Source organism: Perognathus longimembris, chromosome 11, assembly GCF_023159225.1.
Source record: "Perognathus longimembris pacificus isolate PPM17 chromosome 11, ASM2315922v1, whole genome shotgun sequence".
In the NCBI taxonomy this organism is placed as follows: Eukaryota; Metazoa; Chordata; class Mammalia; order Rodentia; family Heteromyidae; genus Perognathus; species Perognathus longimembris.
The window spans coordinates 6,119,836-6,146,983 of NC_063171.1; the positions used below are offsets into that span (position 1 = coordinate 6,119,836).

At 44.6% G+C, this 27,148-nt stretch overlaps 2 pseudogenes; both read right to left on the minus strand.

Moving 5' to 3' along the window:
• Window positions 1–7,040: 7,040 nt before the first annotated feature.
• Window positions 7,041–7,714, minus strand: LOC125359792 (annotated as a pseudogene).
• Window positions 7,715–22,488: 14,774 nt separating this feature from the next.
• Window positions 22,489–22,772, minus strand: LOC125359256 (annotated as a pseudogene).
• Window positions 22,773–27,148: the final 4,376 nt, after the last annotated feature.

A 27,148-nucleotide genomic window follows, 5' to 3' on the forward strand; every position in this document is an offset into this window, starting at 1 on the left:
TTGTCAAATGAGAGGATAGATTAAAATCTCACCCCCCGCATTTACTCAAAGCCCTGACTGGCAGTGAGAATTTTAAGCTCATACATCTGTTTAGTAAAGAAAGCTTGTAGACCTGAGATTGTGTCCTTATTGAGATCTGTTAAAGGCCTGCAAAGGTATATTGTTAAAAATTGCAAGATCTGTCAGCTTACCAATGCCCCCAATCAACAGATTACTAAAGGAGCTCGCCTCTGTGGGAATAGGCCAGGCGTGTATTGGGAAGTAGATTTCACAGAAATTACAAATATTTGCTAGTTTTTGTAGACACCTTTTCAGGATGGGTTGAAGTCTATCCAACAAAGCATGAGACTGCGAATGTAGTGGCTAAGAAGATCCTGAAAGAAATCCTACCCAGGAGACTAAACTCCTTAGAACCACGGTGGAAGGGACCCTAGACGGCATCGCCACTTGGGTTCATTGCTTCCACGCCAGGCCAGCTGACCCCTTTGCCCTGGATGACAACTACCGTGATGGAACATGGGAGGTCTCCAAGCACCCAACTCAGCCGCTTTGCCTTCGCCTCAAGACTGAGACTAAGGTTATAGGTTCCTGGCTAGGTAAGGTCTACGCCCCTGAGTCAGCCTGAAGAAGTTACAGAAGATGGATGATCTTCACCCATCAGCCCCCCTTTAAAACCGAGGGACCAGAGTTATTTTCGGATACTACTTTTGGCCCTACTGGCCCATGCCTTACCTCTATATCATCCCCTAGACATGCAAGCCATTGAAATGGACAGAATGGAGCCATGATTGGCTCCCAAGGTACCAAAAAGAAAAAGGGGGAAATGAGGTGCCAGACTTTGAAGTCAGGCCCCACCACGTGAACCCCATTTTAGAATCGAACCCTGAGCCAATCAGATTTGTACCTGTGTTCTAATCTCGCTTGCACAGCTGATTGTTTTAACCTTGTTCTTTGCCTTTATAAGCCCTGTGTAATCACAGCTCGGGGCTTCCTCCTAACCTCCGCTGTGTCGGTGGGTAGGACGAGGCCCGAGTTGGCAGCTCGTTAAATAAAGCCTTGCCTTGCTTTTGCATTTCGGAGTGTCTGAATCTCGGTGGTCTTCTTGGGGGTGGTCTTGCAACTTGGCACAACAATACTAGTTTGATAAGACACTAGCTTTAAGCTAGCGTGTTAGAACTGGCTGGGCAGAAAAAGTACAGGAGACAGAACCAAGCAGAGACCAAGCATTGGAGGTCTTCAAGGTCAGATAGCTCTGCAACATATAGCTGGAGAAGTTTCAGAGCACTACAGTGAGGACCTGGGTAGATGCAACAAAGCTTGTCAGGACACTATAAAGCTCAGCTGAGTTGGAACTGGGAGCCAGGCAATGACTGAGCTCGAGCTAAGCATGGAATTTGTACTTTTAACGTAACTGGATTTGGCAGACTGGAACATCAGGGCAGTTTGGAGTAGAAAGGTAACATCAGAGGTGAAATTTCTGGCCAGTACAATTTGAAACATGAAAACATCAGGCACTGTGAAAACAGAAATCAAGAAAGTCAGCAGTAGGGAGGAGAAAAAGACATTACGTGGTTTCAGTTGCCTCTGACACCAAGGAGATAGCTGGTTATGAAAAATGCCAATCGGTGGAGCCAATGATATGGAGGTCTCTGCTGATTAAAGGTTTACAGAGGGACTAGTGAACCAAAGGTAGGATGGCTCCACCTGGCTCCACTAAACTAAGTATTGTTGAGCCCAACAGATGAGACAGCTCAACTGAGATCACCCTCAGGAGACAGCCACAGGAATGGGCTGGAAGGCCTTCCATTTAATCCCTTAGTATTCTGCTGTGTTGTTTTCTTTAGGTGTAAGTAATTCTTTAGCTGCTGATTTTTTTTTTCTTTTACTGCTGACAGCCACACACCCTCCACAGCATCCAAACTTTTTACCCTAATGTATAACTTAAGCACTTGAGCGGAAAGTTAAAGCCACAGAGACCAGCATCCTGCCAGAGACTTAGACATCTCTTTTGTAGCCACCTGTGACATCAACTCCAACAAAGCTTTATGCACACATATGAAGCTGATGCCTTGTGTTTCCTCACAAGAGTTCTGAGCACAAGAGCGGGTATAGTAATAGCACTTACTTTGTCAGTCTCAGTGAAGAGGTTAAAGTCCTCATTTCTCAGAAGTGGAAAACATAGCTCCGCACCACACACATACACACTTGTTGACTCATTCTGTAGTAAAGTAACCTTTTTGCCACTAGCCTCCAGTTACAAATTCATGTTATTTCTTGAATGGGTTGTGGCCTCATCCATTTAAGGCTCAGGGTAAAAGGCAAGTAACGCCTCAGAGAAAAGTGGGAATGCTGACCAGAAGAAATGCAGGAAAGAGTCCAGGGGCTTCAAGATTCAAGTGTGGGGATTAGGAAAGATGACCAACCCGTCTCACTGAGAAACAGGAAGTACTTAGGAAACTTTGTATTTGTCAGGATAATTTTTTGTAATACTAGGTAGGCAACAGCATTCACCGAGGCTCTGAAGGCAGCCACTGTCGGGCTTTCTTGTTCCTAAGCCACAGTGAAAATGGAGAGGTGACCCACAGAGGGCAGGCAAGTTTGTCCTAACAGCCTAGGCCTTTCACATAGCTCCTAGAGGACATGTTAAGAACTGGTTTTGCTTTGTTCAACCTGGAGCTTATGTAGGCTTTAAGCTACAATCCACAAAAGACCACCAGGCCTGCCCCATTAAGACAGATAAGCCAGGGAGCCCACAGGAACCATGTGACCCAACAACCCAGGTGAGCCACAGGAGAGGCAGAGGGGAGGCTTTTTTTGGCAGCATTTCTAAAGTCAGGCACATTGGACACTCCTGAAAAATACAGTTTGAAAGTAGAGTCAACAGAATATTCTGGGCAGGATAGTGGAGGAAAAAGCTTCAGAGGCTACCCTCCCCTAACCCACCCCAGGCTTCCTAGTTTGGGTTTCAAGTCTCACAGGTGTTCATTTTGCCGCCCCTCCCACGCCTTCCCACACAAAGATGAGGAAGAGGCCACTCCTGAACTCTGGCAGCTTTCTTAGCAGCCCTCCAACCCGGTTCTCTTAGCACCTATGTACCCTTTGCTTCTTGGTTCTTTTTCTCCAGAGAAAGTTTTGAGAAAGACAGAAGCCCTCCCCCCAGCCCCTATGTACCTTTTGGAGAAAAAGAACCAAGAAGCAGAGAAATTTTTGATAAAGACAGAAGCCCTCTCCCGCCCCCTCTCCCCCACCCCCAGCACCTATGTACCCTTTGCTTCTTGGTTCTTTTTCTCCAGAGTTTTGAGAAAGACAGAAGCCCTCCGCCTCCGTCCTGCACACCCCCCCACACCTATGTACCCTTTGCTTCTTAGTTCTTTTTATCCAGAGAAAAATTTTTGAGGAAGACAAGCCCCCCCCCCCCCTTTCTACAGCTTTGGCTTCAAGAGAAGGGAAGCTTCAAGGGGGCTGGGAGGGGTTGGCAGGAGGACTTCCTTGCTTTTTGCAAAAACCCGAGGCTGGCTTTGAGGCAAAGGCCAGGGCTGCCCACTGGATGGAAAACCCATGGCTCTGCTCCTGGAGGACAAGGTGGGCGCCAGCCGCGGGGAACCCAGCTAGGAGGAGGCCACTTGGGTCCTCCTGTAGCTGCAGAGCCTCTGGCACCCCTCAAATATCAGCAGGGCAAGCGCAACTTGGGAGGCGCTGCAGGAGCCCCTGAACTGTGAGGGCCTTTTCACTATCCTGGTCTCTGTGCCACTTCCGGTGCATGGCTGCAGCTAGGCTGGGTGGCCACCTGTTCAGGCTCTAGGACCCTCAGCTGCTGGGCCTCCTGAGTTGTGTCCAGTTTTATTTTCAAAATAGTGGCTTGAAAGTGGATTCTAAAGTTGAGGGTGGAGATGGATGAATTCTGGATGAATTCAGGTAGATTGTGGTACTTCATCTGTTAATAATGGAAACACGGCAACTTCTTTTGTGGCATGTCTCTGTTTATATATTTTCTTATAAAAATACATACAATGAAAATCTCCTGAAAAGCAAACTTCTCCTATCGTAGGCCACATATAAAATTACATGGCTGTTGAATATATACTTGATATATCTACACGTAATATATACACACATAATGCTAGTACTTTTTTGCTTACACATTATTCACAGGTGGAAATTTAGGAAGGTGGCAGCGCCTTTGTTTTCCTGCCTTTGAGTGAAAATAAAATTTCTCTGACCAACTTTTAAAGATGAAACATGTAGGAATACTACACAACTACTTTTAGCCATCTATACATGTGTATGAAAAACCATCTCTTTTATCCAAGTATGTTGCTTAAAAGTTCCTGCTTTGGCCTAGTTGCTTGGCCTTCAGGAAAAGAGTAACTGCTGTGGGGTAAAGGATTGGTAAAATGTAAGGTTTCCTCTTTAACTGGCTATCAAAGATGGGATTGTGACACACCCTGAAGTGATGTAAATAATTTATCTGTTACTATACTAACTTTACACAACAAGTATTGGTAATATTCAGTATTAATGTGATTGTCCAGTGTGAAACTTTTCTGAAACTGGACCTTTGCTGTGTATTTTGTAGTTGCAATTGCCCCTACCTGCTACCTTCTGTTTTGTTGCTAGACAGTTTTTATTATCGTCAAGATGCCCTGACCTGTTTGAAACCAGTTTCTGGACATTCCTTGAGAGTAATGAAACCAGTATCTGGATATTTCTCGAAGTAATTAACTGGTTCTTGAACACTTCTCAAAATTAACAAGTCACTGCAATTAGGCAAAAGGGAAAATTCCTGTGGTTGTTGGGTTTAAAAGCAGCCTCTGAGATGGCTAGGGATTGCATCTTGAGATCCTGACCTCTGAGTAAAGTCCTGGAACACCAGTACTTTTTCACTGAATAAAATTCTTTCCATCCCCAATTGTCATCTGAGTGGTCTCATTTTTTTCAATTTCCAGGCCTCATACCAGCCATGGACTGTTCAAGAAATAGAAGGTGTGGGCATATTTTGAGATTACTCATGAACTATTAATCTTGCTTGAAAATTACCTTAGATATATTTTATCCTATTCAAACTAGCCAATCACAAGCAGTGCAGATTGGAAACCTTAGGCCAACCAACCTGAGCAGAGGGTCAGGGCCTGCTACTGTGTTAGGGATAAATATCAGGGCATTCTCTTTGTGCCTTCTCTTTGTGCTTGCTTGCCAGATATTTGGCTGATGGTGGACCCTTCCATGTAGTAAGTCAATTTTGTTTCGCTGAGACCACTTAACTTTGTCTTATCATTGTGACTCCAGTGGTTCATGGAGAATGTATTTATAATATATGGCAGAATAAAAGAAAGCCTGTGGTACTTAGGTGATGGTGTATTTCTCAGAGAAAAAAGGAACTAAAGCTTGAAAATGCAAAATGAAAGAATAGACCAGATGATCATCCACGCTCCATGGAGAAAGCAGGAATTCTCTCATAGAAAACATGTCCAGCATCTTTTCTTAAATTAGCACCCACTGATAGTAGCCACAGTCTTTCATTGAAAGAGACAAAGTTACTCCTCCCAATAAAGGGACTTGCCTGTATCTCGTTGCTGGATCCAGTGTGTCAGGTGCAGACTAGGTGGGGCCAGTTGAATTGCTAGCAGGAAACCCACAAAACATTATTTTAAATAATGCAGAAGGGGCAGTAATTGGATGTCTTGATTTCTGCAAAACTAGGAAGGGATTTCCTACCTGGTCAGAGTTTGATGTCAACCCTCCTGGTCATTTGTATACCTGAGTTGTGCCTATTTTGTGTATAACCAGCTTGAATAAAACCCAAGCTTTCCCCTCCTTCTGGATCCCATCTTGTTTATGACACTTGGTTCAGGTAGGTGACACCTTTATGCCCAATAAAAAATGGTCTTGGTTTTTGCTGGTCTGCACTGCCATAACATTACATCATGTGTTTAAGCAGATGGCACAAAGCATCTCTTTAAATCAAGAAAGATCATGTTGTAGCCTCCTCCCAACCTCAAAAAGTGCAAAATTACCTTTTATGACTTGAACTCAACCAGTTTAAAGCTTTGTTATATGTTGGAGGCTGTTTTGCTGACAACCAAAGCTTAGTAATACTTCTCTGCTCAGAGATTTGTCCCCAAGCAAAATTTCTGGTGCACAAAACTTCATGACTCCATGAATAAGCTGAACAAAAGAAGCCACAATTCCCATTTCCTAGATAGAAGTTCTTTAAAAAAAAATTGGGGCTGGGAATATGGCCTAGTGGTAAAGTACTCGCCTTGTATAAATGAAGCCCTGGGTTCGATTCCTCAGCACTACATATACAGAAAAAGCCAGAAGTGGCGCTCAAGTGTCAGAGTGCTAGCCTTGTGCAAAAAGAAGCCAGGGACAGTGCTCAGGCCTGAAGTCCATGCCCCAGGACTGGCAACAAAAACAAAACAAATAAACAAAAAAAACCCCAAAACTTTATTATAAAGATGATATACAGAGGGGTTACAATTAAATAAGAGTACTTTTCTTTTGGAAACTGTCACCCTTCCCTTCCCTCTTCCCAGTTTTTTCCTCCCAGGAGGCAGCAGTTCTCCAAGCACCAACTCAAGCCAATGCTGCTGCTGAACTAAAATTGCCCACTGTTCTAATAGCCAAAGTCCATGGGCATATGGTGATGTGCCACAGAACTAAGCAACAAACCTAAGTCAGTTCTCTTTCTAGCCTTTTTATTTTGGTCAGTTGTGGGGTTTGAACCAAAGGCTTGGACCATATCCCTGAGCTCTATTTCCTCAAGGCTAGTGCTTTACCACTTTGAGCCACAGCTCCTATTCTGGTTTTTGAGTGGTTAAATGGAGATGAGTCTCATGGGGACTTTTCTGCTGGGCTGACTTTCATACACAATGCTCAGATATCCATGTCAGTCTTCAAAACATAATCTGGTCAGCAATAGAGGAAAGACTTTAGAGGATAACAGGTGCTACAGCAAGCACCAGAGTGCTATTCACAGTCAATCCCAACTCTTTCAAGAAGGAAAGGGGTCTCAACAGAAGGATTTCTTTCTTAGTTTGTTAGCTGGTAGATACTGATTCCTTTTCCTCCTCCTCTTCTTTCCCATCTAGTTCAGAGGTAGCCAATGATTCATGGAGCAAGAATCACTCTCTGCTACTGACCCAAACTTAAGCACATCCTTTCAGTTCCTAGTAGCTCTGTGGCTCAATGGGCTTGTTGTTCAAGAAGGTTCCATTTCCCAAGCCCAGGTCAATGATGTAGGGCTTCATCCTCAAGTGAACTGTTTCAACTGTTGGATCGGCATCCGTGTACTCCACAAGTCCATACTGGAAGATGGCATGGTGCTTCCAGCACTAGGGGTGGTGAATGGGAATGGCAGTGATGCCCAGGTTTTGACCCAAAAGGTAGGCACTCTGTTGATGGACATACAAGATTGGAAGTATATCATCCTCCTTTTTTGTTTTTTATAAAGGGGGTAGATACACAATGTGGTTTTGGGATACAGCTTCTGGGGGCTTGCTGTATTTAATGACTAGACCCCAGAAAGTGGTATATCTTCAAGAAGTGCCCCAGAACGTTGGAGGCTTGGTTTCTCTGTACCAGGCACTTGTTGTATTGTTTTTCCCTGGTGGAGGCACCATCTCTTGGGAAAACAAAGGGGAGGGAGGGCACCCAGGCCAGGGGGGTCACCTGTTGCCTCTGGTAGGAGGGTAGCCACCACTTCCTGCTCCATGTCCCTAGTCAGATCCATTGAGGCTCCTGGTCCTGCTGGACCCCACCCACAGAGCCCACTTCCAAACGACCTGGCATGATGTGGGGGTTCCTTGCCTTGGGAACATGGGGGTTCAGTGCCATCCATGAGCAAACCCCGGATGCATCTGGCCACTGAGCCCGGGACTCAAGGATCTCCTACCGCATCCTTCCCCACTTGTTACTGCTCTGCACCAGGGAGAGCCAGAGGCCGGGCCAGGCTCCCAACAGTCCTGGCCTAAGCTCAGCTTGGGGACAGCATGGAAGGCAGCACCTGGTGTGCCTGGCACGGAGGGGGCGGTCCAAGGCTGGGCTCTGAGGCCTGTTCCCACTTAGCCCTGCATACTGACGCAGCACACAACGGGGAAGCCGGGCCCCAGCATGGCTAGCCCCCAGCTTTGACCATGTGTAGTCAAGCACCTGGCTCAGCAGCTGTGGCCCCAGGAGCCTGAGCAGGTGCCACCTCGCCTAGCTGCAGCCACGCCCCGGAAGTGGCACAGAGCCCAGGATAGTGAAAAGGCCCTCACAGTTCAGGCGCTCCTGCAGCGCCTCCCAAGTTGCGCTTGCCCTGCTGATATTTGAGGGGTGCCAGAGGCTCTGCAGCTACAGGAGGACCCAAGTGGCCTCCTCCTAGCTGGGTTCCCCGCGGCTGGCGCCCACCTTGTCCTCCAGGAGCAGAGCCATGGGTTTTCCATCCAGTGGGCAGCCCTGGCCTTTGCCTCAAAGCCAGCCTCGGGTTTTTGCAAAAAGCAAGGAAGTCCTCCTGCCAACCCCTCCCAGCCCCCTTGAAGCTTCCCTTCTCTTGAAGCCAAAGCTGTAGAAAGGGGGGGGGGGCTTGTCTTCCTCAAAAATTTTTCTCTGGATAAAAAGAACTAAGAAGCAAAGGGTACATAGGTGTGGGGGGGTGTGCAGGACGGAGGCGGAGGGCTTCTGTCTTTCTCAAAACTCTGGAGAAAAAGAACCAAGAAGCAAAGGGTACATAGGTGCTGGGGGTGGGGGAGAGGGGGCGGGAGAGGGCTTCTGTCTTTATCAAAAATTTCTCTGCTTCTTGGTTCTTTTTCTCCAAAAGGTACATAGGGGCTGGGGGGAGGGCTTCTGTCTTTCTCAAAACTTTCTCTGGAGAAAAAGAACCAAGAAGCAAAGGGTACATAGGTGCTAAGAGAACCGGGTTGGAGGGCTGCTAAGAAAGCTGCCAGAGTTCAGGAGTGGCCTCTTCCTCATCTTTGTGTGGGAAGGCGTGGGAGGGGCGGCAAAATGAACACCTGTGAGACTTGAAACCCAAACTAGGAAGCCTGGGGTGGGTTAGGGGAGGGTAGCCTCTGAAGCTTTTTCCTCCACTATCCTGCCCAGAATATTCTGTTGACTCTACTTTCAAACTGTATTTTTCAGGAGTGTCCAATGTGCCTGACTTTAGAAATGCTGCCAAAAAAAGCCTCCCCTCTGCCTCTCCTGTGGCTCACCTGGGTTGTTGGGTCACATGGTTCCTGTGGGCTCCCTGGCTTATCTGTCTTAATGGGGCAGGCCTGGTGGTCTTTTGTGGATTGTAGCTTAAAGCCTACATAAGCTCCAGGTTGAACAAAGCAAAACCAGTTCTTAACATGTCCTCTAGGAGCTATGTGAAAGGCCTAGGCTGTTAGGACAAACTTGCCTGCCCTCTGTGGGTCACCTCTCCATTTTCACTGTGGCTTAGGAACAAGAAAGCCCGACAGTGGCTGCCTTCAGAGCCTCGGTGAATGCTGTTGCCTACCTAGTATTACAAAAAATTATCCTGACAAATACAAAGTTTCCTAAGTACTTCCTGTTTCTCAGTGAGACAGGTTGGTCATCTTTCCTAATCCCCACACTTGAATCTTGAAGCCCCTGGACTCTTTCCTGCATTTCTTCTGGTCAGCATTCCCACTTTTCTCTGAGGCGTTACTTGCCTTTTACCCTGAGCCTTAAATGGATGAGGCCACAACCCATTCAAGAAATAACATGAATTTGTAACTGGAGGCTAGTGGCAAAAAGGTTACTTTACTACAGAATGAGTCAACAAGTGTGTATGTGTGTGGTGCGGAGCTATGTTTTCCACTTCTGAGAAATGAGGACTTTAACCTCTTCACTGAGACTGACAAAGTAAGTGCTATTACTATACCCGCTCTTGTGCTCAGAACTCTTGTGAGGAAACACAGGCATCAGCTTCATATGTGTGCATAAAGCTTTGTTGGAGTTGATGTCACAGGTGGCTACAAAAGAGATGTCTAAGTCTCTGGCAGGATGCTGGTCTCTGTGGCTTTAACTTTCCGCTCAAGTGCTTAAGTTATACATTAGGGTAAAAAGTTTGGATGCTGTGGAGGGTGTGTGGCTGTCAGCAGTAAAAGAAAAAAAATCAGCAGCTAAAGAATTACTTACACCTAAAGAAAACAAACACAGCAGAATACTAACAGGGATTAAATGGAAGGCCTTCCAGCCCATTCCTGTGGCTGTCTCCTGAGGGTGATCTCAGTTGAGCTGTCTCATCTGTTGGGCTCAACAATACTTAGTTTAGTGGAGCCAGGTGGAGCCATCCTACCTTTGGTTCACTAGTCCCTCTGTAAACCTTTAATCAGCAGAGACCTCCATATCATTGGCTCCACCGATTGGCATTTTTCATAACCAGCTGTCTCCTTGGTGTCAGAGGCAACTGAAACCACGTAATGTCTTTTTCTCCTCCCTACTGCTGACTTTCTTGATTTCTGTTTTCACAGTGCCTGATGTTTTCATGTTTCAAATTGTACTGGCCAGAAATTTCACCTCTGATGTTACCTTTCTACTCCAAACTGCCCTGATGTTCCAGTCTGCCAAATCCAGTTACGTTAAAAGTACAAATTCCATGCTTAGCTCGAGCTCAGTCATTGCCTGGCTCCCAGTTCCAACTCAGCTGAGCTTTATAGTGTCCTGACAAGCTTTGTTGCATCTACCCAGGTCCTCACTGTAGTGCTCTGAAACTTCTCCAGCTATATGTTGCAGAGCTATCTGACCTTGAAGACCTCCAATGCTTGGTCTCTGCTTGGTTCTGTCTCCTGTACTTTTTCTGCCCAGCCAGTTCTAACACGCTAGCTTAAAGCTAGTGTCTTATCAAACTAGTATCTTGCACTGTCTGTCACATGTTTGTTGCTAGGACTGCAGTACCATGTTCTCAGGCCTTGACTCCAAAGCAGAGGAGTGCATGTGTTCCAACAGAACACAGTGTTCTAGATAATTTGAAGCTGATGTGAATTCTTGAGGGAATTGTCAAAGTGTGCATCCCCTAGGCTTGCTTTAGATCTTCAGATGTTTTTAAAACTCTTGACACAAATATTTGAGGGTCTTCTGGGTTAGCTTTGGGCATGCTGTTTGTAGTTACCTCAATTGGGTGATAAACTTGGCTTCAGGTGTGTTAGGGAGATAGAAGCTACAGATAAGAGGGAAATGGCTTTCAAATGTATTCTAAGTGCATCATCAAGTAATGAAAGTGAGTACTTGATGTGTGGCTCTGCAGCAACCTAACGTGTCCTCTGACCCTGTTCATGCCAACAGGATAGACGAGAGTTGTGTGGGAGATCTCCGGTTTGGGAGGCTTTAGGTAGGAACAGAAAGGAGAACTAGATGGTTCTGAATGTTTATTCAAGGCCCATCCACTCACTTCCTCACTTTCAGCCCTCTCATTATATTCTTATGCTTCAAGGAAATAAGTTTTTCTGTTCTCTGACCTGGCCCGCTCCATTCCCCACCCCCACCCCCATGTAAGGCCCAGTGCCAGATGCTAGCCAGATCAACAGGGAGCAAGGTGTGGGTACTGTTCCTTGGGAGCTGCAGGCTTGCTGTGTTGACTGGTCCTTCTGGAAGGAATGCTGGTTTAGTGTGGAGACTTTCTGTCACTGTCATCTCAGAGCTGTTGGAAATTCATTTCCCCTCTCCTTTCCAGTTCATCCTTAGTCCCTGAGTTCATTTACAAGGAGTGAGTGATTTACACCCATCTCCATCTCCAGATGGCCTGATGTGGGCTGCCTCTCCACAGCCTGTGTCTTGCTAGAGAGGATGTCTAGCCTGTGGTGGAAAATGTCTACTCACTGACTACAGTAAGACATACAAGGGTTTTTGTTTTCTTGAAGATCTGCTTGGTAGTTCTTACTTTAGCCTAAATTGGATGGAGGGTCAATTCTATCAGCTGAGACAAAGGGTAGGGTGTGGAGTTACTCACTTCTACTCGCCTCAGGCAAAATTAGGTTCAAGATACTCACCTGAAAATGGAAACAAGGTTTCTGTCTTTTCTCCTGGTTTTGTTTTCTTTCCTTTGTGTTCTGTTTGTTTACACGTCTTTGGGCGGGTTAAGGGGAGGGACAGAGGGTGAACAAATGCAGCAGTGGTATTCAGTGGACACTATTTGAAAATGAACTATACAACTTATAGGTGGGATGGGAGGGAAAACATGGGAGAGAGGGAGGGAAGAGTGACATTGTCCAAAAAGAAATGTACTCTTTGCCTGACTCATGTAACTGTAACCCCTCTGTACATCACCTTGATGATAAAAAAAAAATTAAAGATAGGGAAAAAAATCACCTGAGAACCTGGGCGGTGTGACTGCCTCCTCTAAGGGTAAAAGTACTGAATAGCTGGGCTCTGCTACTTGGCTTCCTGCCTGCCCTCATTGAAGGACTGGTTAGGAAACGCCTAACCTGTGTAAATCTACCTAAAAGCATTAACCTCTGGGTTCTAAATTCTTTAGAGGAAACAATAGGTGACTTTTTGGAAAACTCAGTATATAGTATCCAAAGGGAGGGATTTCACTGTGGTATTTCTATACATACCTCTAGCATCTGAAATTCTGATTCTATTTTGAATCCCCCTTCCTAACCTGAGTACAATCCATTTATGACCTTTTTCCCTTTAATGCACCAAATTTATGTTTTCCCTCTCACTCTGCATCTTCTCCTACCTTCTTCTGGCTACCCTCAAATAGTCCATTTAATCTCCTGGTCCTCTTTCAGGTTCTCGATTTCGCAGAAGAGAAATTATTTGTCTGATCTCACTTTAATATGTTATCTACTTTTTGGAAATGTTCCCTAGTCCTGACAGAAGTGGTTACTGCATCCTTCCTGGGGCTTCTCAGTTGAGCCAGCCCACTGTGGAATTGACTCACGAAAACTGGTGAAGCTACAACACCTGCAGACAGTGCTACACTGGCTTATAACTCCCTGAGGGTTAAGGAGCCACCCCCATCAGTTCCTTTTGAGTATGAGTGAGCTTAGTATAGTAAATCAACTTCTAAGAACATACTGCTGGCAACATCAAGACTGTCACACAGTGGAAGGAGCACAGCCTATTGAAGTTACTTACCTCTCTTTAACTTGTCACTCCATAGCAGCTAAGCATTATCTGAAGATGGACAGTGTGTATGACTTAGCAAAGAGTTAACTGGTTGGGGCTGACAAATCTTATTTAATAGGCTTCGAGATCTAAGCCTGTATTCTATACTGGTTCATTCAAAACCTCTACTAGTACTAGGGGTATTCTGTTATTCCTGTCCCTAGCCATTTCCTGTTGCACGTTGAGTGGGAGGTTGCAACAGCTTTTCCTGTATTCCCATGCACTGTGAAAGACTGCATGCTAGTGTGCCAAATCCAGGTACTAGAGTCCTGCTTTTGTCTACCTCTGCTGGTATTTATGCTTCATCCCAGAGAAGGTCAGTCCTCTGCCCTCAGACCATTTGAGTACCTTTTGGTTAGGCACTGGCTGTATGTTCTTGGTCCTCTTTACATTAGGGGCCTGGGATGGGTTCAAAAGCCATTAGTACAATCGGGATTCGAGCTTGGGTCTTCCACCTCCATAGCCCAAGCTGCTGTCCTTAACACACAGTAGGGATTAGAATTTACAAACCTTGGGTGTGTTGGTAGAGTAGTTAATTACCTCTCACTGAGTGTTAACCAGAGGGGTCTTTCCTAACCAAATTCAAGGATGGGTTCAGAAGCTCTTCAATTGAAAAGCTTTGCTTGGACAAATATTCAAGTAACCCTGTTTGTGCTACATGACCACCTGCTGTAGAATGCATAGCTTCTACCTTTAAAAACAGGCCGGCTGTGGCTCATTCCTTACCATCCTTAAGGTGAAGAGCAGATGCTATGCACAGCTAAAAAAAAAAAAGACTCCTAGCCTGATGGACTGAGTGATGGTGATTTTCTTGTTGTGGGTGTGAATCTTGGGTTGCCAGAATACTGCAATTACAGCCAGGTCTATGAAACTGTTTTCTTATGTAGTGCTAAGCTCAATTTTGTTTCCAAAGAATGGCTTGAAAGGGGATTCTAAAGTTGAGGGTGGAGATGGATGAATTCAGAGAGATGGTGGTACTTGACCTATTAATAATGGAAACATGGCAACTAATTTTGTGGGCTATCTGTTTACAAATTTTACAAATCCATACAATGAAAACCTGAAATGCAAACATTTTCCTATCATAAGGACACATATAAAATCACATAGCTCTTGAACATATGCTTTATATGTGTGTATAAGATATACACACATGATAGTAGTTTTGCTTACACATAATTCACAGGTGGAAATTTAGGAAGGTGACAGCACCTTTGTTTTCCTGCCTTTGGAAGGAAGTAAGACTTCTCTGACCAACTTTTAAAGGTGATCATAATGTGTTGCTTAAAGTTTTGTGCTTTTGCCTCTTGCCTTGGCTCTTCAGGAAAAGAACTGCTTTGGGATAAATGATTGGTAAAATGTAAGGTTCCTCTTAAACTGGCTATCCAAGATGGGATTGTGACACACCCTGAAGTGATCTAAATACTTAGTCTGTTACTATACTAACGTTACACAAGTGTTGCTAATGTTCAGTATTAATGTTATTGTTCAATGTGAAACTAGCCCTTTGCTCTGTATTGTGTAGTTGCAACTGCCCACACCTGTTTCCCTCTGTATTGCCCACACCTGATTCCCCTCCCCCCGTAGCTACATCCTGTTTTGTTGCTAGATGGTTTCCATTATGGTCAAGATGTCCTGACCTGTTCAAAACCAGTTTCCTTGAAAGTAAACCAGTTTCTGGATATTTTTTTAAATTATTATCAAACTGATGTACAGAGGTTAGTTTCATAGTTAGGCATTGGATATATTTCTTGTACTGTTTGTTACCTAGTCCCTCATTCCCCCCTCCCCCCTCCCCCTTGCCCTTTCCCCCCCATGAATTGTTCAGTTTGGATATTTCTTGAAAGTAATTAACTGGTTCTTGGACATTTCTAAAAATGAACAAGCCACTGCAATTAGGCAAAAGGGAAAATTCCTGTGGTTGTTGGGTTTAAAAGCAGCCTTCTGAGATGGCTAGGGATTGCATCTTGAGATCCTGACCTAGGTGAAGTCCTGGAACACCAGTACTTTCTTGCTCAATAACATTCATTCCATCCCCCATTGACCTCTGAGTGGTTTCATTGATCGTCAATTTCTGGACCCCATAACAGCTGTAGACTGTTCAAGAAATAGAAGGTGTGGGCATATTTTGAGATTACTCGTGAACTATTAATCTTACTTGAAAATTACCTTACTTAGATATATTTCATCCTATTCAAACTAGCCTAGCCAATCACAAGCAGTGCAGATTGGAAACCTTAGGCCAACCAACCTGAGCAGAGGGTCAGGGCCTGCTGCTGTGTTAGGGATAAATAGCAGGGCAGGTGGCCTTCTCTTTGTGCTTGCTTGCCAGATATTTGGCTGATGGTGGTCCCTTCCATGTAGTAAGTCAATTTTGTTTTGCTGAGACCACTTAACTTTGTCTTATCATTGTGACTCCAATGGTTTGTGGAGAATGTATTTATAATATAGGGCAGAATAAAGGAAAGCCTGTGGTACATAGGTGACAGTATAGTTCTCAGAAAAAAGTTTGAAGCTGCAAAATGAAAGGGACCAGGTGATCATCCACGCTCCATGGAGAAAGCAGGAATTCTCTCATAGGATACATGTCCAGCATCTTTTCTTAAATTAGCACCTACTGATAGTAGCCACAGTCTTTCATTGAAAGAGACAGTTACCCCTCCCATTGAAGGGACTTTCCTGCATCCAGTTGCTGTAATATGTGTCAGGTGCAGACTAGGTGGGGCCAGTTGAATTGCTAGGAGAAAGCCCATAAAGCATTGTTTTAAATAATGCAGAAGGTGTGGTAGTTGGATGTCTTGATTTCTGCAAAACTAGACAGGAGTTTTGCACCTGATGAGTTTGTCATCCTTCCTGGACACTTGTATACTTGAGTAGTGCCTATTTTGTGTATAACAGCTTGAATAAAACCCAAGCTTTCCAGTCTCTTGGGATCCCATCTTGTTTCTGACAGTTGGTCCAGGTAGCTGACAACTCCTTTGTGCCCAATTAAAAATGGCCTTGTTCTTTGCTGGTCTGCACTGCCATACCATTGTCATGTGTTTGAGCAATTGGCACAACGCATCTGTTTAAGAAAGGTCATGTGGTAGCTTCCTCTCAACCTCAAAGTGCAAAATTACCTGTTATGACTTACGCTGAACCAATTTAAAGCATCGTTATATGTTGGATGCTTGTTTTGCCCACAACCAAAGCTGTGCTCCTGACAGTCCTGGCCTATGCTGAGGTCGGCGACAGCTTGGAAGGCTGCATAGGTGTGCCTGGCCCAGAGGGGGCGGTCCAAGGCCGGGCTCTGCGGCAATTTCGCACTGTGCACTACATGCTGCTGTGGATGCCGGACCCTGAAGCAAGCGTGGCCTGGTGGGGCTCGCCCCCAGGATTGACCACGTGTAGTTGAAGTGCCCAGAATTCGAGACCCCTGTGACGACCCTCAGTAATGAGATCCGATGCACAAGCAAAGGGACTTTATTGAAAACAAGCTCGAGCTAGGGCGGTCCGCCAGCACTCTGTCGCAGTAGGTGTGGAGGAGCGGCGCCTAGCTCTCAAAGAGGGGGATTTTTAAAGACAAAATCAGAAGCAGGGGTCGCACGAGTTCATATGCATTTGGCATTACAGGATTGGTTACTGGAGAATGCGCTTACCTGATTGGTTAGGAAGTCTAGGAGGTCTCTTGGTTCCATATCTTGACTCACATCCATGTTTGCTGACATCTGGTTTTTCCTAACTACTGGTTAATTTAGGATTAAGGCAACCTGACAGCATTCCAAAACATTCCTCTGAGGTGGGGTAGTTCTCCGATGGTTTTATTGCTGTTCTCCAAACTCCGCCAGAGGGTCTTTCTGGAAGTTTTTTTTTTTTTATTAAAAATTTTTGGCAAGGTGGTGTGCAAAAAGGGTAGTTACATAGTAGGGCAGTGTGTACATTTCTTGTGATATCTTACACTGTTTTTCTTTCCCTAGGTCAGGTAGACACATACACAACACACAATGTACCAAGAACATATACAGTAGCTACGCCAAAGAAAATTCGCCTAGGGCTTTAAATGTAATGTCGACATTAGACAATATGTCGACAGTAGTCTTATATGATCGTACATACATAGCTTTTGAGCTATTGTATTCCACTGAGAGGTCAATTTTTGACCTTTATATGTTGAGTAGTTGTTTGGTTTTAGTTACATAATGTTGGGTCGCTGACCCAATCCTGTGGGAAATACCATTTGACAAGAAGTTTTTGGTTTCACAGACCTGGTCTCTACTGTCTCCCGGTCACCCCATCTTAACAGTCACATATCAGGGAGATCATGCCCCTTTGTTTTCTGTGTTCTAGGCTTGTCTTGCTCAACATTATTTGTTCAAGTTCTGACCATTTCCCTGCGAATAACAATATTTCACCATTTCTAATCGCTATGTAGTATTCCATTGTGTATAGGTACCATATTTTTTGGATCCATTCATCTGTGGAGGGGCATCTGTGTTGTTTCCATATTTTGGCTATTGTGAATTGTGCAGCGATAAACATGGAAGTGCAAATGTCTTTTTGTTATCTTGGGACCTGCTGTTCAGGATAGATGCCTAGGAGTGGTATGGCTGGGTCATAGGGTAGGTCTATGGAAGGGTTTCTAATGTTATTTGTTATCCAGTTGTCCCAACAGTATTATTTGCTTCTAGGGAAAAGGGGAAGGGGGGGAGGCGAGAGGACAGCAAGCAGGTTTACAGAAGCAGAGTATGTGGTTAATATCAGTTAATACATTTTTCACTCCTTCCTAGTCAAGCACTTGGGCCCAGCAGCTGTGGCCCCTGGAGCCTGAGCAGGTGCCACCCCCCACCCCCCAGCCGAGGCCATGCTCTGGAAGTGACGTTGCCCCCGAACTTGTAAAGGCCCACACAGCTCACTAACTCTAGCGCTGCCCCCATATGGCCACGCCCCGGAAGTGAGGAGGAGTCCTGAATGAATATGCCCAAGCAGCTCATGGACTCCGGTGGCGGCCTCCCCTCTCCCATCCTACGGACACGCCTCAGAAATGACGAGAATGAAAAGGCCCACATAGCTCACTGACTTCACCCCTGCCATGCCCTGGAAGTGATGTGAGCCCGGGAGTGCAAAAGCACAGCTCACTGACTCCGGTGGCACCTACTGGGTAGTGCTCACCTTGTCTGTTCCTTTTTCCACTGAGGCTTCAGAAGGGGCCCAGAGGCCTCCTTCCCACCCGGGTTCCCGTGGCTGGCGCTCCTGTGTCCTCCGGGGGCCATGGATTTTCCACCCAGTGGACAACCCTGGCCTTGGCCTCAAAGCCGGCCTCAGGATTTTGCAAAAAAACAAGGAAATCCTCCTCCTTCCACCCCCATCTTTGAAGCTTCCCTTCCCTGAAGCTAAAGCTTTAGAAACAGGGTTTGCTGGGGGCGAGGGCTTCTGTCTCTCAAAACTTTCTCTGGAGAAAAGGAACTGAGAAGCAAAGGGTATGTAGGTGATAAGAAAAAGGTGTTGGGGGGGGGCTGCACAGGAAGCTGCAAGAGTTTGTTAGGGCTGACCTGAAAACTGGAATAACTAAATATAAGTTTTAGTGTTAAATTTATAACAGCTTCTAAACCCTGGTGATGACTCCATGATAGAGGGCTGTACCCCCACCCAGGAGACTAGTTTCTTATAGTTTGACATTTAAAAATGTAGGGAGCACTTGTTCACCTGTATATCTGGGTAGCAATCATGGTAATGGACAGTGAAAATGATCATAGTCATAGACTATAGAAATAACCTGCTCAAGCTTGCTTAGTGGTAGTGGGAAAATATGGTCACAGTTGTTAAAGTTGGTACTAGGTCAGCCTGACTGCAATATTCTGCTTCTGTAAATGGCTTGCTTAACCCATTTGTGACTTGCTCCTATCCCCTGTAATAACGCGCTGTATCAGTGCTACGTGACCACCTGTTGTCAATTCCTGATATCGAGGCCAGTTCCCAATATCAAAGCCAAAATAGATAACTGAAAGGGTAGATAGCCAATAGAAATAGGACAAGACTTGCTTGCTAAATGCCATCCAATCAAGTATCTGCCAAGTTGGAAATACCCTGCCCCTGTTGTAATCACAATAAAAACCCTGTCTATCTGAGGATCGGGACTCTCAATCCAGATCTGCTGCATCAGTGACGGTTGGGAGTCCAGGCTCGAGGTTGCAATAAAGACTCTCACACATTTGCATCGGTATCGGCTCCTTGGTGGTCTTTGGGGACCAGAAATCTAGGCATAACAGGTTCAGGAGAGGCATCTCCCTCAGTGGGCCATGGGGCAAGCCCCCCCTCATCTTTCAGTGGGGTGGGGGTGACAAAATGAAGACCTGTGAGAGGCCCCTGGCTGGCTACCTGAAAGGCTACTTGAAACTCCAAAGTAGGAAACCTGGTGTGGGTTGGTGGAGGGTAGCCTTTGACTTTCCTCCACTGTCCTGCCCAGAATATTCTGTTGACTCTTTCAAACTATATCTTACAAGAGTGTCCAATGTGCCTGACTTCCTGTTACAAATGCTGCTGAGAAAGCCTCCCCTCTGCCTCTCCCGTGGCTCACCTGGGTTGTTGGTCACATGGTTCCTGTGGGCTAACTGGCCTATCTTCTATCTTTCTCTTACTCTTCTTCAAGGGCCAGACCTGGTGGTCTTTTGTGGATTGTAGCTTAAAGCCTCCATAAGCTCCAGGTTGAATAAAATAAAAACAGTTGTTAACATGTCCTATGTTCTCTTAACATAAGCTATGTAGAAAGCCTCAGCTGTTAGGTCAAACTTGCCTGCCCTCTGTGGGTAACCTTTTCCCTTCTGGCTTAGGAACAAAGCCCCACACATGGCTGCCTTCAGAGCCTCCATGAATGCTGTTGCCTACCTGGTATTACAAAAAAATCGACCTGACAAACTACAAAGCTTCCAAAGTACTTACCTGTTTCTCAGTGGGATAGATTGGTCATCTTTCCTAATCCCCACGCTTGAATCTGAAACCTCTGGACACTTTCCTGCATTTCTGGTCAGCATTCCCACTTCTCTCTGAGATGTTACTTGCCTTTTTCCCTGAGCCTTAAATGAATGAGACCACAACCCATTCAAAAAATAAGATGAATTTGTAAATGGAGGCTTGTAGCAAAAAGGTTACATCATTGTACAGAATGAGTCTACAAGTATGTGTGGGGGCATGTTTTCCACCACTGAGAAATAAGAACTTTAACCTCTTCACTGAGACTGTTACAAAACAAGTGCTACTACTATATTCTTGTGCTTAGGACTGTAGTGAGAAAACATAAGGCGCCAGCTTCATTTGTGCGTGTAAAGCTTTGTTGGAGTTGTTACCAGAAATGACTACAAAACAGATTTCTATATCTCTGGCAGGATGCTGGGCTCTGTAACTTTAACTTTCCTAAGTTACACCTTACGGTAAAAAGTTTGGATTCTCTGGAGGGCAGGAAGCTGTCAGCAGTATAAAAAAAATCACCTCTAAAGAATAATCACTTACACCTAAAGACAACAAACAGGGAAGAATATTTACAGGGAGTAAATGGAAGGCCTGCCAGCCCATTCCTGTGGCTCTGCCCTGAGGGGCGATCTCAGTTGAATCGTCTCATCTGTGGGGCTCAATAACACTTACTGGAGTCAGGTGTAGCCATCCTTTCCTTGGGTTCACTAGTCCCTCTGTAAACATTTAATCAGCAGAGACCTCCATGTCATTTGCTCCACCAATTGACATATTTCATAACCAGCTATCTCCCAGGTGTCAAACCCAACCAACTGAAACCATATAGTGTCTTATTCTCCTCCCTTACTGCTGACTTCCTTGAGATTTTCATTTTCACAGTGCCTGGTGTTCTCATGTTTTGAATTGCACTGGCCAGAAATTTCACCTCTGATGTTACCCTTCTACTCCAAACTGTCCTGGTGTTCAAGACTTTGCCAAATCCAGTCACCTTAAAAGTCCAAATTTCATGCTTAGCCTGAGCTCAGTCATTGCCTGCCTCCCAAGTCTCAACTCACCTGAGCATTAGTGTCCTGACAAGATTTGTTGCATCTACCCAGATCCTTATTGTAGCCAGGGTGGCCCGAGCCTTACCTACTCCTGCTATATTTTGCAGAGCTCCTATCTGGGCCATGGTACCCTCTAATGCTTGACCTCTGGTTCTGTCTCCTGTACCTTGTCTTCCCAGCCTGTGCCTGATACTCTTGTTTAAAGCTAGTCTCAGTTAAACTAGTATCTTGTACTGTTGGTCATGTTTGTTGCTAGGACTACAGTACCATTTTCTCAGGCCTTGACTCCAAAGCAAAAGATTGCATGTGTTCCAAAACTCAGCACAGAGTACTCCTGACAATGTGAAGCTGCTGATGTGAATTCTGGTGAGGGAATTGGCAATGTATGTGACTCCCAGATTTACTTTAGATCTTCAAGTGTTTTAAAAACAACTCTGGATCAAATATTTGTGGGTTTGTTCAGGCTAGCTTTGGGCATGCTGTTTGTAGTTACCTCAATTGGGTGATAAACTTGGCTTCAGGTATATTAGGGAGATAGAAGCTTACAGATGGAAGAGGGAAGTGAGTTTCATATGTATTCTAAGAGCTTCAAGTAATGAAAATGAGTACTTGATTCGTGGCTTTGCAGCAACCTAACTTGTCCTCTGACCCTATTTTTCATGCCAACATAATAGGAGAGTTGTGTGACAGATCTCTGGTCTTGGAGGCTTTAGGTTGGAACAGAAAGGAGGACTAGATGGTTCTTAATGTTTATTCAAGGTCCATCCACTCCCTCACTTTCAGCCCACACATTGGTTGTTTTTTTTTTTTTTTTTTTTGTATTTTAACAAGACGCTTGACTTGAAGGGAAAACTAGGATTCTTTTCTTTTTTTTTTTTTTACCCCTACTTAAAGACAGATTGCCCTATATGTAACAGCTACGTACAAAAAAGTTATAAAATTGTTCTTGGTTTTACAATGATAAATGAAAACATTGGAGAATTTTAATCAAACAAGGTATGCAAGGATCTTTGTTTTTTTTGTTAAAACAGTGAGAGGAAAATAACTTACTGAAATATAAAATATAAAGCTGAATGAGCATGCCACTAATGGAGAAGGGGGATATTTTCACAGAACGAGTATTTTTCCCCATCCCATCTCCATTTGATGTAAATCAAAATATACCATTGGCCATTCAGTTTTTTTTTTTTAAAAAAAGGAAAAGAAAAAGAAAAGCGATATGCTTGTGCACATACACCAGTTACTTTATGTACAATAAAGGAATGGAGAAGGGGAAAATGAAAGAATAGAGAAAACTATACTGTAGTAGTCAGGATGTGGTGGAACCAAAATGCAGTTTTCTAAGAATGTATTCTTGGTCTATAAGAACAAAGTTCTGGAGCAAAGTAGCAGGTTCCCCTTCTTAGTAGACACCTCCTGTCTGCTGCTGGAACACATCGATTGTATCTTCATCCTCCATTTCCAACTGTGCAGATGTGTTTCATTGATTGGCTGCCCATCAAATCGGAATCTGATCTGCCTCATCGATAAACCCTGTCGTTCACAATAGGCTTTCATTAGTTTACTAAGTGGTGTATGCCTCTTAATCTTAAACTGCACCACAGAACCATCTTGCCCCGCCACCTTCAAATTAATATGATCGTTGTTCTCAGTCTTGACTCCTTCCTTGTGCTTTTCGGTGGCCATCGCAAGCACAGGAGTCTCCTCAGATGGCCGCTTCACAAAAGAGGCCCCCGGTCCACACCGAACGAGCACACAGGCACAGCACCACCCACACATTATGTTCTTAAGCTTCGAGGAAATGAGTTTTTCCTATGGTCTCTACTGAGACCCTCTCCCCCTCCCCACTTAAGGCCCAGTGCCAGGTGCTAGGAAGAGCAACAGGGAGCAAGGTGTGGGTACTGCTCCTTGGGGCCTGCAGGCTTGCTGTGTTGACTGCTCCTACTGGAAAGAATGCCGGTGTAGTACGAAGACTTTTTGTCACTGTCTCTCACATCTGTTGGAAATTAATTATCCCTCTCCTTCCAGTATATAAGCTCAGGTGTTAATCACTCAGTCCCTATCTCTGTCTCCAGATGGTCTGACATAGGCTGCCTCTCCACAGCCTATCTCTTGCTATAGAGGATATCTAGCCTGTGGTGGAAAACGTCTACTCACTGACCAGAGTAACAAATACAAGGGCTTTTGTTGGTTTGTTGGAAGATCTGCTTGATAGTTCTCATTTTAGGCCAAACTGAATGGAGGGTCAATTCAATCTAAACTGAGACAAAGGGTAGGGTGTGGAGTTAGTATTCTGTAGATACCAGTGAAGCTGAAGCTGTGGGTAGCACAGTGACATTTCAGTGGTACTCCTATGGAGTCCAGTCTGTTACATGTCTTCACTGAGGCTGAGGTTTTCTCCCATTGTGTAATTCATAGGGAGTGAATGTGTATGTCATGGGCAGATAGGCTTCTGTTCATGTAGCAGTGTACCTTGTCTCATGACTTCACATTTGGCAAGAAGTGCTAACCTGAAAATGTTGCCTTGGGAAGAGATTGATGACATCGAACAGTAATTAAGGATTTCTGCTCTCAAGATGGCTTTTGTGTTGAGATAATGACTTGGACTACTATATTAAAAGCTATGTGACTCACTTGGCTATCAAGATACAAGAGTGAACCAACTAACTAGGCCTATCTTTTGTCAAGAAGCCCTGAGTTCATCTGTGTCTATGCAGAATTGTTCCTCAGTATAATACCACTCTGTGATTTCTACACTTAGTATGTCATGGGCGGCTATGTGCCAGCTTATCCAGGGCTTGCTTTCAGGATGTGACTTGCTTACAGGACATGTCTGTCTGTGCCATGGTCCTCTGAGTCTAGAGGAGGTGTATGTATGGATCAGCTGACAGGATATATGACCACTATCGTACCCTCCTTCTCTGCACTATTGTTGCTTTTCTGCCAGGTTAAACAACAACAATAAGCAATGGAACAGCAAAATTTTTAGGTCAGGTCCACCACACTGATACTGAGAGAGTTCAGTTCCAGGTTATATGGTCCCTGCTTTACTCTGAGCAGAACAAGTCTTAACTAGCTGCTTGCAAAGACTTCCTTCTGCATTTTTTCCCAGTCTTTGTATTGTCTTTGATAAAATTGATTCTGTGTTCATAGGAGCTCCAGGCTTTGCAGGTCTTAAAGTATCAGCTCAGGCTTGGCAGCTCTGTATGCTGCTGTTTGAAAGCCATGAACATGCATGACACAGTCATGTGATAGGTTATGGCTTCAAGACTGAAAAGAGTATGGACTTGCTTTGGACTACCAGGGTGTCGTGTCCTGAGTTTTCCAGATGCCACTTCCAGCAAGGGTCTGTCCATCCCCCATGCAAGGCAGAAGGCCAGGACAGGCTGCTGAGCCTGGAGTCCTCTCCAAATTGCACAGGTCTTTGACTCCATGGAAAGGATTTGGAACAATATTTACCTGAATGATGTATGTTTCTTAAAACTCAGAGCACCAAGAAAAGAGAAGCAGTATAACCAACTGCCCTTTTAATCTGGAAGTTGGAAGTCTTTGGATGCCTTTAGATGAACAGATCCATCACTGATATTGTAGGCTCCCATATCTTTTTGGGTGTAAGCCATACAATGCAGCAAGCCAGTGTTTTTCAGGACTAAGCAAGTATGCTACTGGTAGTCATCTGGGCCGATTTCCTCATATGTTTAAGTATATGTTTAAGTGAGATCTTCTGTGCTATGCCAGTACATCTAAGATTTCCACAGCTATGATTGTGACAGAGATCAGAGTTAATGGAACTCCTGGATAAGACTAAAGGTGTACTGCAAGCCTTTGCAATACGAAGTCTAGAGTGTATTTTTTCAGATCTGTAAATGTGAAGTAAATTCCAGATGCAGTGTTGGTTCTTAGTAAGGTTGTATGTCTCATGACATGTGGATAACTGTGTGGCAATGCACTCATTTGTCACGAGACACTGAATTCTGATTTAGAGTCAGGTCTCTTTCCAAATGCAAGAGGGACTCCTTCCCAGGTGAAGAGGTGGGCTTTATTAGTCACCTTGAAGCATTTGGAAAACAATCTTTCCCATTTTGGAAAGCCTTTGCACCTCTCAACACATCTATGAAGCAGAACATATGTGCACTCTGCATACCCAAGCACCATTTTGAACATAAGGGTCATTCTCATACTTTCAGAAGATGTTATGCTTCTTAGTCAAACATTCTTAGTGGAAATATTTCTCTTGGAAATGAGTGGTTCCTGTCCAGGATGCAAGTTTGGTAGAAAGGCAGAGATGTTCCCTGCATGCTTGGACTTAGCATGTTTTGGGTTTCAGATGATGGAAACAACGGCAAGGAAGGTCCACAGTGGCTGCTAGACCCTGGTGGAAGAGTTAGTCTGCCTGTCCTGAGCTAGATATCTCCTAGAAAACACTGTAGGGCACTTGTGTCAGGAGTTTGATTGTGAAGTTCTCAGTGCTGGCAAAACTCCTTAATAGTCAACACATACTGAACAAAATCATGTGGCTTCTCAAGAGATACTTGGATTTCAGTTAGACTTTTTCTTGTGTCCATGTCTGTGTTTCTATGTATGTGGAATTCTAAGAATGGACCCTGTTCAACTTTGCCCTTTGAAGCAGCCTCTGCAGAGCTATTTATGCTGGGAGAAGTTGGGTTCCTCCCTTCACATGGTTCCGGATTGTTTTCTCTTCTCTGGCTCTACTTGGATCCTGGTTCAATGCTTTGTGACTCTGATTACTAAAAGTCAATAGCCAATCTGTTCTGAGAGGACATTGTGATTGAGTAGTATATCAATTTTGGCTTGAGCAGGGACTACAATGTTGTGGTTAAAGAATAGAGTGGATATTAGGAGACCTAGAAATCACAAAACTAGTGAGGTGTAGATTGTCTATAGGTCGCAGGGATCTGGGTCAGTCTAGACATTTTGAAGTTCCCTTTTGTATTGAGGCTGGATGCATATGATGACGTCAGTGGAAAGGTTGAGCATGTTCTTAATAGCTACTGGGTCCAATTGGCATTCCTATGAAGATGGCATTGTCCAAAACTTTAGTACTGAAAGAAATCATGTTCCTTTATGTAAGACAAGGGAACTTAATGACCCTTCACTGAGAGTTGCCTGAGAGTCCCTGAGAGTTGCTCTTCAGACTGTGAATGTGAGCCTGTGAGAGCCATGTGGAGTACCCTAAACCCAATGGCTTGAGTTTCCTATATTTGTGAGGATGTCAACACTCTACATCTTAATTTCTCTCTTATTCAATGATCTTCATTGAGAACAAGTTGAATTTGCCTTTCCCATGAGTACTGTCTCTGTCCTGTGGACTTTTTCTGACTGTACCTAGATATAGTTTGGCACAATAGAGATGAAAAAAGTTGTTCAGGGTGACAACCACAGCAGTTGAACATTTCTGCTTCTTGAGATTTCTTGGTCCCAATATAAATATCCTAGACAGGGCTGGGGCAGGACCATGTTTGTCATACACAGTGCTGTCCATCCTCCTCTGGGTAACCAGGGCCATTGGAATTAGCTGATGTGGAGCACAATCACCTGGGCAAGGCATTTTCACAAATAGAGGCAACTTGTTGATAACTTCCAAACATGGCCCCTTTCTGGTTTATTGTTGGAGATTTTCAAAGTAATCTTTGGAAATAAGTTTTCTGTACATGGCCCCAGTTATCTTGCACAAAGCCTTGTAAATAGAGCTGTTACTATTAAATATGTAAGGTCCTTCAATGGAGATTACAGGTAGTATAAGCAGGATAAATATATTCTCCATAGCAACAAAAGTTTGCCAAGTTGTTACAGTAGTTACCTGTTTGACATGCTTAAAAAATTGATCACAAATGTGAAATGATAGTTAAGGTCAGTTGATCTTAATGAGGCCTGCAGCAATTAAATACAAATAAAGAAGCCCTCCCCCCATTCCCAGGCTCATGGCATCTCCTCAGATAGCCTTTGTGTCTGAGCTTAGGACAGACATCTATGTGAGCAGTCAGATTTGGGCAACTAACCTAATGGCCAGCATGAGACAGAAGCTGAGGTGAAATAAAACC